The sequence below is a fragment of the Callospermophilus lateralis genome, unplaced genomic scaffold (assembly GCF_048772815.1).
Source record: "Callospermophilus lateralis isolate mCalLat2 unplaced genomic scaffold, mCalLat2.hap1 Scaffold_1118, whole genome shotgun sequence".
Lineage (NCBI taxonomy): Eukaryota > Metazoa > Chordata > Mammalia > Rodentia > Sciuridae > Callospermophilus > Callospermophilus lateralis.
In genome coordinates, this window is record NW_027511439.1 from 206,014 (window position 1) to 219,832 (window position 13,819).

Here is a 13,819-nt window from a genome sequence, read left to right on the forward strand (position 1 = left end):
TGGCCTAGTGACCAAAGCTGAATATACCTCATGGGAGGCTTCACTGTTAGCATTGAACATTGCACACACTAGGACCATCATCATAGGCCTAGGGATGAGATTGTCACCAGGCAAAGGGGTCAATCTGGTGGCTTGGTCAACAAGACCTTTATCACCCCAGGTTACTCTACATGAGGTCTGTTTGTGTTGTTGAGTCCTTTGCTTGTGAAGTTTCTCCTCCAGAGTTGGTTCCTTCATCTTCTTGGTTGGTGGTTCTGGAGGTCCAGGGCTTGACTTTCTGGCAAGCACCCAGATGGGGTGAGGCTCCTCTTAACCTATGCAAACCCCCGACCCATGGTTAAGAGGGTCCCCAGGCCATCCCATGCATTTGTTATGGGATCCTTCCATGAGACCATAGGTAGATGGGAGGGCTCCAAGAGGGGGGCCCAATGCTTACGGGCTGCTGTTTCTATAGAAGATTTTGACATTGGAAGAAAATTAAAGCAAATAAGATTTTTTTCAAGGCATCAGGAGGGGACAAGTTTCACCCTCTGTTTTGTACCATGGTCTTTAATTCCTTGTGTTTTCTTTCTATGATGCCTTGAGTCTAAGGGTTGTTTGAGATCCCAGTTCTGTGCTGTATATGCCAATCATTGCAAACTGATTCAAATGTTTTGCTAGTATAGATTGGCCCATTGTCAGTTTTCGTAGACATGGGAACGTTTGGAATTCCAAAACATTTTAAGTAGATGAGAGATGGCCTTTTTGTGGTTTCTCCTGTGGGGGCTGCTGCCATTACACAGCCTGAATAGACATCAATTATTACAAGAATATATTTTAAATTTCCAAAGGTTGCAAAGTAAGTGACACCCATTTGCCATCGAGCATTAGATTTTTAACTCTCAGAGATTTACTCCAGCAGGTTGTGCAAGGTCAGTGGAGAGAAAAGGTGCACATTTTGCAGTCTCTGACTAGCTGTCTGCAAGCCTCCTTAGTCCTGCTTTTTTGAAACTGTCATGGCTGAGGGCTGCAGAGAGGCTTGAGCTGCTTGTGTCCCTATATCCTGGGGGGCCAAAATCCACTCAAACAGTGTGCCATTGTATATTGGCACCACTGCTGCTCTGTGTTCCTTATTTAGTCCATCCCAGATCAACTCCTTGGCTAAGGCCACCCTGCCTCCTTCATGCCTTGTTTACCCTGTCAGTAAACTGTGGCAAGTCCTCAGTGGCCTTCTGCCTTAAGTCCTGTATGGAAACTGTCCCTCCCCCAGCTGCCAACTTCCTCCAGGCTCTCAGAGCACAGAGCTGCACCTGATCAAAATAATTTGGTGGACCTGTGGCTTGGACTGCAGGGGATCTGTAGATTCCCTCTCCTGCAAGCACTCAGCTGGGAGGCTAATATTTGGGGGTGTTGTTAGGATCCCCCTATTGTTCACATTCATCACAGGAGAATGCCTTCCACTTCAAAAATGTTGCAGGCTGAAGAGCTGCTCTGGCTAAGTCTCTCCAGTCTTGAGGGCAATTTACTTCAAGACTGAGAGATTCAAGCGTTTGCTCTGCAAGGTGCTCTGGTGTGGGGACCGTGTTGACTGGGAAAGCTTGTACTCCCTCACCCCACTTCTCATCTCTTATCCTACATAGACCTTCAAAAGGATCTCTGCCTCCTGGAATGGGTTTCTGGGAGACCATGTCATGGGCCTGTCCAGTGGCCTGGTCAATTCTAAGCTGTCATAGTCCCTTGCTAGATGGGCATTGCCTCATAAGGAGACAGTTGCCATTGACTCAGGGAAGGATGTCACCTTTTCCTGACAGTAGAAGGTGCACCTGCACCACTTGTGGTCACCTCTTCCTGCACATGAAGGCTAGAGGTACCATTTTCTGCCTCTCTCCCTCCTGTACCTGCTGCGGTTGCTAGCTTTGAGGTAGATTGTTTCCCCCACCTTTTTTCCCCTGTCTCTCACAGCCTCATTTTCCCTCAGGGCCATCATTATATGGCAAGGGTCTGTTGCAGGGTCCCCTAAACTTTGCTGAATGGTTGTCACAATAAAAAAAAATGTAGTGGCAAAATATACCCCTGTCTCACTTCAGCTTGCCATGAACTTGCCATTATCTTGTCCCATATCCTAGGAACAGAAACATCAGCAGTATTGACCCATGGGTTAGTGTTTATATCCCAGAACTTCTGGACTTCTATCTTATTTAGGGTTCTAGTATCCAAGAGAGTGTGAAGCACTTACAGCTGCAAGTCAGTAGGTTCCCCATTTCCCCTTCTGTACCCTGTCTTATAGGCTTACTTCAGATGCCTGCTCAGGTGCCAGGTGTGTGGGCTCTCATTCGTCCAGCAAGGAGGTCCATGAAACAGGGTAGGGGAGAATGTGACTTCGGAGTCGCTAATCAAGACTTCCAGAGACTAAGCAGAAAACAGGTCTGATTTTATTGTGCAGTTACCAAGTATATATACTACAACAGTAGCTAAGCAGATTACAGGCAACCAATAATGCAAATTCTGCTGTCTTTGCAGTGACCAATGAAGGAGTGGGCCACGGAGCAAGTGCAGGGACTGCAACACATGATCTCATGCACAGGGCTGTGCCTATGAGGTAAGTAGCCTGCTGCTCACATGCCTAGCACAGGGGAGCAGCCTGCCACTTAGATGCCCTTATCATATGCCATATATGCAGTACTCCGTGCACTTGTCCCCACAATTATTCAAGGCCACACGCTGGCTACATACTTTCTCAGGGCCCACTTGACCTCACGGTTCCTCAGGCTGTAGATGAGGGGGTTCAGCATAGGGGTAAGGATGCTATAGAAGGCTGACACAACCTTACCGTGGTGAGCTGACCTGTAGGATTTAGGTCTCTTGTAGTTAAAAATTGCAGCTCCATAAAAGAACCCCACCACAGCCACGTGTGAGGAGCAGGTGGCAAAGGCCTTCTTGCAGGCTTCTGTGGAGCACATGTGGAGGATAGCAGCCAGGATGAGACTGTAGGAGCTCAGGATGAGGCAGAAGGGCACCAGGAGCATCAACACACAGCAGATGTACATGACATCCTCAAAGACAGACGTGTCAGCACAAGCCAAGCGCACCAGCATGGGGGCCTCACAGAAGAAATTATATGGCAATTATTTTGCCTGCTGCAAAATGGGAAGCTCAGGGCAACAACTGCCTGCATCAGCCTGTCAGCTGCTCCCAGGAACTAGGACCTCATGGTCATCCTCAGACACAGTGGCCAGCTCGTGAGCATGGGATAGCGCAGAGGGTGACATATGGCCACATAACGGTCATAGGACATGGTTGCTAGGAAGAAGCACTCTCCATCACCCAGAGTAAGAAGGAAGAGGAGCAAGAGGAAGGCTCCCAAAGCTTCTGCTTCCATGAGAACCCTTCCTTCCATCACTCACTTTTCTTTTCCAAGCACAAGTCCTGAAGAGACACTGACATCAAAGAGGGAAAAAAAAAAGGGTTTACTGCTCATGGTGCATTGAGGAAAATCTTCCCCTTGACTCCAGAGATAGTGAACACACCTCCTCAGTCATATAGGAAGATAGCATGTGTGGATAGAACTGTACCTTCCATTCTGTATTTCAGTACGAGTGAACATTTGACACAATGTAAAAAGGCAAACACAATGTCTTACTGTCAGAATTCTGACTCACTTCTCTCCCACAACTGCACAGTTAGCTGGTCATATACTCAAGTTGATTCTCTGGGTTGTAAATCATTCCCCTTGGAGTAGTGAAGGGGGAGTTGCTGCTCAGGGCCCGTGACTTCCTGATTAAGGGTCCACATCAAGCAGAACACTGCTCACAGTAGGCTGGGAACAGCAGAGCTCCTACCTCACCCACATGGCATTCACCAGTAAAAACAGGCACCAAGTCAAGGGTCAGGGAAAGAAAGGGCCTTGCTGAGCATCAGAAAGACAATTAGAGGAACAAAGCCCAGTGAATGAGAAGTCTGAAGTTAATATCAAAATACCAGCAACACAACGGGGTGTGTACCCTGGTTCTCCTTAGTTCAAAGTTTGAAAGGCAAATGTATTAAAAATAACCATTATTTGTTCAAAAGTATGCAAGATACAAGGTTATAGATCATGTCAACTTGCCTTGTAAATATGAGGAAGGAGTGGAGTTAAAATGGAGTATTCACATTTATGTATGTATATTTGTGGGGCTGGTGACAGAGCATAGGTCCTTATGCATCCTAGACAAGTGCTGTACAACTGAGACACACCTGTCTTGCTTTAATTATTTTTTTCTTTTTTTTAAGGTAATCAAAATTAAGTAATCATTTGATTAATATAACCTGATATTATTGTGTAATATTCCCCATAGAGGTTTTGGTAATCACTAAGCAAAAAACCTGATGCAATGAAAACCAAAAGAAAAGATTCAAAACATAACAATAGATTCAATTACTAACAACATGGAATATAGTAAGAAAAAAAGAATTAACATACAGCAAAAATGGAAAAAAACAAGGGAAAGTAATAAGTTCTTACCTATTAATAATTACATCATTTGAACATAAAATGAATAAATTGAACACACAATGAATAAATTCTTTGGTTATAAAACATTAAGCAGCTGAATGGTTAAAAACACCAAAGTACAACTCTATGTTCATCCAAGAGAACCCCTCACATGTGAGAACACACAGAGGAAAGTGCAGGAAAAAAGAGGATATTCCATGAATGGAAGCCAAAGAGAGAAGCCAGCTAGGCTTGAATTCAGATAAAATGACTGATACTGAAAGAAACAAGAGCTGAAGTCACCATCTTTATGCAAGAATGATTCAGCAGGAGAATAAAACATACCCAATATATAAAGCAAGGCTGTTCACTGTGAGGACAGAGACAGCAGTGTCATAAGGACAGGCACCTTCAACACTTGCCTTCAGCAATGGGAACCTCAATCAGATAGAAAACCAACAGGGCAGCCCTGGGTTTAACTGCAACTGGAACCAAGTGGATGCAGTGGGCAAGCAAGAACATGGCCCCCAACATGTTCTTATCCACAGACTCTGGCATCTCTTGGGCTAGATTCCATATTAGGGAACAAAGAAATCTCAACAGTACCAAGAGGAACCTTGGTGTTAGATCAGGACTCAAAGAAAAGACCACTGACTCCAATTAAAATCAAATTAAAGCAAGCTTATTGTTTCAACCAGCTGGGCTGCCTCTCCCAACAAAAACCACAGAAAAAAGACAGCCCTGCATCTTTCTTGCAGCCCAGGTTTATAGCCCAGAAAGTTACACAAAGGGGGTTACAGATAACAAAACTCAGAGGAGCATAACACAAAGGCTAGTTTACATTTTTGCTGGCCCTGACATCAGAATTTATGAAGGTCATTAGAGCCTCAGTGAGGGTCCTTATCTGGCCAGGGAAGGCCAAGATTTATGAGGCATCACTAAAGTTTAGAGAGGGCTGCTATCTGGTCAGAGAAAGCCAGGCATGGGTGAGTTCAAGGCACAGACAGGCATTCCAATCAAGATCAGAATTTGCAGTAATTTATAGTAAAGCTGAAATTAGATTTTCATGTCTTTTGGTGAGATGGTTCCCAGTTTTAAGAGGGAATCAGACTGGGTCTATCACTTGGTACAATTAAATTTTTAATTGATTCACCAAACACTGCACAGATATACCTTAAAAGATAAAATGGCAAAGTTAAAACAAAATAAATTGGTAGAACACAAAATCAGCAGTTCAATAGAGGAAATAAACTAATAATTTGTAAAGGCAGCATGAATCCATTTTGGGAGGTGCCATTTTGGTAAATCCTCTCGTTGGAATCACATAGCATATGTCTTACCCAGCCAATTTCTGAAGGCCCCCTTGACATCTTTATTCCTCACACTGTAGATGAGGGGGTTCAGCACAGGAGTGAAGATGGTGTAAAATGCAGAGACTACTTTGCTCTGGCCCACTGAGTGGTAGGACTTGGGTTTCATGTAGATGACCATGAGGGTGCCATAGAACAGCCCCACCACAGCCAGGTGAGAGGAGCAGGTGGTGAAGGCTTTCTTTCTGGCTGCAGCAGAATGCATTCTTAACATAGCAGCCAGGATGAGACTGTATGAGGCCACAATGAGAGACAGAGGGATCAAGGATTTAGGTATGTGCAGCAAACATACCTAAAAAGCTCAAAAACAGTGGTGTCTGCACAAGCTAGGCTCACCAACAAAGGTACCTCACAGAAGAAGTGGTCAATCTCCCTGGAGTGGCAGTAGGGGAAGCTCATAGTGGCACTGGCTTGCATCAGCCCATCAATCCCTCCCATAAGCCAGGAGCCTGCTACAAGTTGGGAACACAGCTTGTGGCTCATGAGAACATGGTAGCGCAATGGGTGGCATATGGCCACATAGCGGTCATAGGACATGGCTGACAGGAGGAAGCACTCTCCCCCTCCCAGAGTAAGGAACAGGAAGATCTGGGAACCACAGCCAGCAGGAGAAATGGACCTGGAGTTCAGCAGGTAGTTGGCTGCCATTTTGGGAATGATGGTTGAGACCAGCATCAAGTCCATGAGGGAGAGCTGGCTGAGCAGAAAGTACATGGGGGTGTGGAGTCTGGGGTCGGTGTGGATGAGCAGGATCATCAGGGCATTGCCCACCAGGGAGGCGATGAAGGTCATGAACACCAGAGAAAACAGGACTCGATGAGTCTGTGTGTGGTCAAAGAGCCCCAAAAGAATGAAGTTCGTCCCTGTGGAGTCAGTGGAGTTCTCCATGCCTGTGGGCAACCTGGAAGGCAGGAGGATGGCTGAGGAATTTGGCCTGGTTAAAATGAGGATCTGGAACTTCCTTAAAATGGCTTGGTTATATGACAGAAAGCCTTATCCTGAAGGCCTAGTTATTTAATTTTCTTCTTTCCAGCAAAACATTTTCCTTAGCATTCCATGGTTCATAGCTGCCAGGAGTTTAGTATGTTCTCAATTTCAGCTAAATTAGAAAAAAATGTATACACAGCTTTTATACAAGGCTCTCTCTCAGGCTGCAGCAGAGTGCTAGTCTGAGAAGGCTGCTGCTTTGGCCTGTCATTGCCAGTGAGATGCCTTTCATGTCTTCCTGGCCCAAAGAAGCCATGTTGTGTAATCCCAGGTTTCTACATTGGAATATCTCCCTGTTGGAGGACTTTTGAATTCATGTAGATTAGTGGATGTTGCATTCTCTCTTGTGATTGTAACTTTTCAGTTTTCTCACACCTGTATAAGGGAATTTCTGGAGATTTCCTTCAACACTAGGATGAATTGAAAATTAAAATTTAAATAAGCAATCTAAAAAAATGTATAACCACTGAAATCAGACTTTGCTGTTTAGGAAAGAAAACATGACTAAATTTCTCTATTCCACAAAGGCAGGGGTGTGCCCCACCATGCCCACCTCCTCACCTGGTCACCACTTCTCCTCCTGATCAGGAGTCATTGGTCAGTACTGCACCCTCCGGGCAACAATCTTCCACATCTAGTAGGTACTCAAAGAGCTGCTATGTTAGACTGAAAATTCTTATTTAAAAAGTTGATAATTTCATAAATAACATAAAGAAACAAACTGTACTACTTGCAGGCTCTCACACTTAAGTAATCCTATGTCCTTACAGACAGGAGACAAGTGCCAGTCTGTTAATTTGGTCCAAACAAGCTTCTTCACTTGAAGTTAGTGTTTGAACACTCAGCATGGATTATGAACAGGACACAGAGCCTCTCCCTTAATAACAGAGATGGCTCTCTTGTAACTGAAACCTCCAGTTGGCGTTTCTCTGCCATGATGTCCTATGTGGGTGAAAGGCTCTCTTCTCACACCTCAGTGAGATTTATCTTCTCCTTATAAATTCAAGTTTGCACAGAGAGCAAAAGATTAATGACTACCAATAAAACAATGTGGGGGTTCAGACATAATCTATGTGTAGCAGGCCATTTCTGATTTATTTTTTTCAATTTAATTGAAAACCAAGATAAATTTTGTAAGTGGGCAGCACACCTCTGATAAACACTGCAGCTATAGTGACTAATGTAGTATGCCAACAATATTCTTTAAATGTAAATACTTAGATTTTATTGTTATCAAAACAGCCATTGTTATAAGTATCATAATATATAACATTATTGTTATTATATTGAACATATTACTGTCATGCCCTCTTAATTGCATATGTATGTATATGTACATCCACTTTACCAATTCTTAATCACTGCTGCATCCGTTGGACATTATTCATATAGCATATTATACTTATAATTGCCTGGTTCCTCTGTGATACTCATATTGTGATCTATGTCCTTTACATGTGGTAAGAATTTCTATAGTAATCAATCTTAAATTGTTGTCTTTATTCTTGAGGATTTTTGAATCCCTTACTTTCTCACTATATTCAACAGTCAATCTGTTTAAATTCCTGCATCTGTGATGTTGTTAGAAATTTTCAGGAGCAGTAATAATTGCCAGTCATAATATCGAGAAAATAAGTTTTGAGTCACATTTCCTATGATACCAAGGCAGAAACTGTTCTACTCCTTGACCCCTGGATTCATCTGCAAACCCATTGTGAAGTATTTTCCACTGCTTTCTATTGAAAATGTTTTTTACACATCTTGTTATTTATACACAATTGCTTTATTTTATCATTTATATACATTGCAGATATCTTCCCTGAAATATTTTATAGAATCTAAACTTGTATTACACTATTTAGGACCAAAATTTGCAATATATACCCCCATAATGGTGCACTTACATGCTGTTACTCATATGTGGATGGGCTGCATTATGTGAGTAGCTTTTCAAATCTGAATGCTCTGCATAATTTTGGGATAAAGGTGCCACTGATTGCTATGTAAACTATATTCATAATCACTGCGAGTTTGGTGTTGATTTTCACTGTTAGCAAATACTGCTCTCATATATCTCAGTCTTACAAATGCACTGGTCCAAGCTTGTCTTCCCATTGCTTGGTGTGGATGGAAAGGCTGTGCTCTGTGACTGGCTCAACCACAGATGAAGGAGGGCTTGCTGTGGCTAACCCAGGCAGCACAGTGTACCGTGGACAGAGATGTGATCATGGGTGGCTGAGTTAGCCTGAGAGTGGAAGGAAAGCATCCAAGTCCTGCACAAACCTACTCAGAAAATTTGTGTGAGATGTGGGCAGCTCACCAGCCCCTGAGACATGCCCAGGCAGGTCCCAGACTTGGGGGAACCTCACACTGCCCTTGAGGCTTCCAGTCCTGGCTTCCTGCTGCTGTGGGTTCACTCTCTGACCCCTGTTTTATAAAATCAGCAACAGCTGTGCCGACACTGGCTTCCCACGAAATCTGCAGAGCATAAAACATTTCAATGTAATTTGCACTCTCTATTCATATGTGAAGAAGAAAATCATTTGACACTAAAAGTATTTTAAAACATTTTTGTGATCTGATTGAAATTTTCACTCACTGAACGCTCCTTTCTATTTAAATTTCCACATGAAGTGTCCTGTGGAATGCCTGCATATTAACAAGTAGACACCTAAAATCCAGAAATTTATGTGAATTATTAAGAGAAATTCTAAAAATTAAAGCACTAATATGTATTTGTCTTTCTTTCCTTATTTCAATAGAAGCATTTCTTTAATTATGTGCATACAGAAATAAAGATTTGTGGTCTGGGGACTTAACCTTAAAAATTTTTATATCTTACCAGTAGTTGGATAAAATTAGGCAACTTAAATCAATGCAAACCTCAACTTTATTCTGTACAGACTGGACAGCCTAACAATATGTATTAGGATAGTATGCACTTCTTTCATTGTTTGATGATTACAAAAGAAAGTTCATGCAAAAACATTGTAGCATGAATGACCCTTCAGTTCCACAAGTATTACCCATAATTATTAGGTTTAGAATATTATTACAATTGGTCATGAATAGATATTGCCTATCCAAATATTTTGGGAAAATAAATAAATACTTTAGGATTATAATATTGTGTGAGTATATATGTGTGTGTATACATACACACACACACACACACACACACACACACACACACACACACACATATATATATATATATATATATATATATATATATATATATATGAGTTTAAAAGACAATACTTTCAACATCACTTTGGACTTTGAACTTTTTCTGTTTTTCATAAATTCTTTGAATATACAACAGTCCCACAGGAGCACCAAAAATTTAATCATTGTAAGGCTACTGTGCCCTTTATCAGTCTTGAAATTCTTCATAAATTACCAAATTAATTTTAATTAGTAAAGTTAATATACTTAAAGAATTGAATTAGTAAAATTAATATGCTTAAAGAATTATTTTGAATTAATATATCATGGATATTTTCATGTACACAATAATTTTCACATTTTTTTTGAAATTTGGAAGCAATAAGTCAAATGATAAAATCCTAGAATATGTTCATGACAAAAAAAAAATGTTGTGGCCAAATGAATACAATTATGTGTTCCTCCATTCAATTAATTACAAGAAACATTTGTGGGGACAAAGAATTGTCAGTTCGCTGCCCTTTTCCTCTCTGTATTGAAAACAATATCATTCTGCTATTCCTTATTTCCCAATTACATAAGCTTTGTGATTATGGAGAGCTCACTTCTTACATCTAGAGTATGTCCACCCACTTCAGTGTGGCTCCCCAGAATGAGAAAAGATGCAATCTTTCCACTGAAGGTGCATGTCACATATCTTGCTGACCAATACTTAGATTTATCCTGAATAGGGTAGTTTTCTTCAATCAATCACAGAATTTACCATAAAGCACCCTTCACTAGGTCTCCCAGGGACAGAGTGGTAGCTCAGTTCCAACATGGATGATAACAGCTGTGGAAATATCACCCTAAGCCCCACTTCATCGAGGATCGTCTTATCTAATGTCACAACAGATAAATGAGGCCAATTGTACTTACATTTTAGAATGGCAGATGTAGAAACAGAGTGCTTAGATGAATGGATTTTTTTTATTCCTTAAAAATTAAAAGGAAATGTCTTTTCTCAAACAGAACTAATTACTTTTTCCTTTGGCTTTTATACAAATAATATCTAGACATTTTCACAACACATTATTAGAGAACATGACTCCAGAATGCAGGCCTGAGAGAGTCCTCCAAGGTTTCCCCATTCCCAGGTTTCATTGCACCTGCAGTTGCAACAGTGTCCAGACTCATGTACTGAATAAATAAAATAACATAAAAATAAATAATGGACTTTCCAAGGTTCAGGCTGCATCCAAGGATAAGCTTTCTGGTAACTGACAAGTTAATTCAAGTAGGGCACACCACTGTGATAGTTATTCTCAGCAGATGCAATGCCCCAAACACCCTTATTGCACAAAGGAAGTAGGTGAGAAATACTTTATTAATTTACCACAAATAAAAACTATTTGACTATAGGAATGCTGACCTAACCCATGGGAAGCAGTGGCTCTGTCCCTCTTGTAGTTTTAATCACTGGCCAACCCGTCAGTGTGTTCCAGTGAACCCCCCATTCCACAGGAGTGGGTTGAGGGCAAGCAGATGGGCTTGTGCATGACATTATTACTGGTTTCTTCTATGACAGTGACAGGTCCTGAGGGGTAGGCACACTTGCCACCCTGCCTGTCTGCAGTCAGTGTTTTAAAATGTGGATACAAACTGTACCCCAAAGTCTTATGGAAAACACAGGAGTGAAGACAGAGAGATTAATCTGTTACTGTTTCCTAGTCAGCTCTCACTTCATCATAGAAACCACTGCTCTCATCTACTCAAAAATTGCCACTGCTCCCAGAGTTAGGTGCACAGGTTTAAGTGAGAGGATTCACTGCATTCATCTACCCCAGAGCTGAACCTGAGCATCACTCACTGCTCCTGAATCCGTCATCAATATTTTTTGCCTAATTTCAACCTGATAAAATGGAATCAATTAATTTAAGCATAGAAAATATGTAGTCTCTGTAGAAATTGACAGGTCTAATACAATTATTGTGTTTATTTATGTGCTCACATTCAGACTTCAGTTTCTCCTGATACTATGCACTGCCTGTTTGAAGAGCTTACTATCAACTACATGGTGAGAATTTAAAAAATATATTTTGTTCATTAACATGGGGTGAAAATGTAGAGCTAACCTCATACCTGGAAATAACCCAAAGGAAGGAAAAGCACCTTGAGTACACTGAAGTTGTCGATTCTTTAAGTCCCTTTTCAATAGACAATGAGAACTATAATACAACTATGAAATTGTTACCAGGGAACCCACAGTGACAGTCACAGTGATCATGCTATTTGACAGAGGAAACAGCTATGTTTCACAAATTTTACAAAATGTGTTGGCAGAGAGTAAAGGAAAGTTAAGAGGTTTATTGGATGAGATCAAGATACTTTAATTCTTGATTTAAAATAATGATACAGGCCTGTAAAATATGAAAAAAACTTGACAGCGACGGACGGCAGTTTTAGAGAACACTACCTCTTTCCAGCACTCAGGCTAAGTCTTGGCACTGACCTGCCTCCTGAGCAGCCACTGTGCAGGGCCCGGAGCTCCCAGGCTCTGGCCCTGGACCACTCTGTACTTGTATAAAAGGCTCTGCTGCTTGTGTAAAATGAGAGGCACACATCCAAAGTCCTAGAGCACCTTACCATCAGACTTAGGAAGTCTCAACAGCATGTTCAGTAGGATGGGGTGACAAGACATTTTCTCTTCTTATTAGCTCAATGCAGATGATTCTCAAATCCCAGGATATTGGATCCCTGAAGCAAATTTCCTGCAGGGCCAGTGCATTGTTATCAGCAGGATATGATTCATTGAAAGGAGGCAGATTTCCAACAATAAATGAGATGATACTTGTCAATGAATTCTCTCTTTCCTGGGAATGCAATCTACTATGTTGGCCGGTACTTTAGCAATATCCATGTGATCTGAAAGTTACAGAGGATAGAGTGTTTTAGAGATACCTTGCTCTAAAATATATTCTTTTAAATATATTAATATTTAAATATATTAATATTTAATATATTTAAATATATTATTTTAAAGTGGAAAATTTGGAATAAATTCTGCTCAAAAAAATAAAAAGTTGTGAAAGAAGTAATTCTTCTGATAACAAAATAAGTCAAAGTAAAAACCAAAATAATTAATCTCTAAATATTTTATTTTGAACCATTGTCTTGTAGTTGAATTTGTACTTAATTAGTTTTTTCCTTGGCTTTTATACAAATAATATCTAGACATTGTTACAATACATAAATATTGTAGGTACAATTATTTTATTTGTAAAATTATAGTTTTGCAAGCTTGCCACATGTCTTATCTGAAAATTATTATAGGTTTATAAAAATTCACCAGTTAAAGATAAAACATATCATCTGATCACCTGAAATCTCATTTTTGATCATCTATTTCATCATTTTTCATCTAATATTTTATATTTTAGCATAAAAAATGTTTCTATAAAAAATTCAGATTCTCAATGTCATCATTCTTCTAATGGAATAGGAAGACTGTGTTAAAGGGCATACTCTAGGACTCGGGTTGTGGTTCAGTTGTAGAGTAATTGCCTGAGATTCATGAGGCACTGGCTTCATCCCTAGCACAATATAAAAATACTAAACTAAACAAAATGCATAGTATAACCAACATGTAAATTTTATTGTTTCAAACAAAATGAAAGAGGCTGAAGATATATTACACAAATACACAAATAGTAAAAACAGTTCATCTTCAGTCATTGAAAATTAAAGTATATGAAAATATATAACAAACAACTGAATATGTAATTTCATTTTTTTCTTTTATACTAAATTTTATATAGCATTTAAAATGTCATATATGGTGTATGAATGAACTACCACCTTGGGT

General features: G+C 40.4%; 2 pseudogenes; both read right to left on the minus strand.

Annotated features, from left to right (window-relative positions):
• Positions 1–2,687: 2,687 nt before the first annotated feature.
• LOC143390377 (olfactory receptor 2T33-like) lies at positions 2,688–3,358 on the minus strand (annotated as a pseudogene).
• A 2,412-nt stretch (positions 3,359–5,770) lies between these two features.
• Positions 5,771–6,708, minus strand: LOC143386290 (olfactory receptor 2T33-like; annotated as a pseudogene).
• Between the last annotated feature and the right edge of the window lie 7,111 nt (positions 6,709–13,819).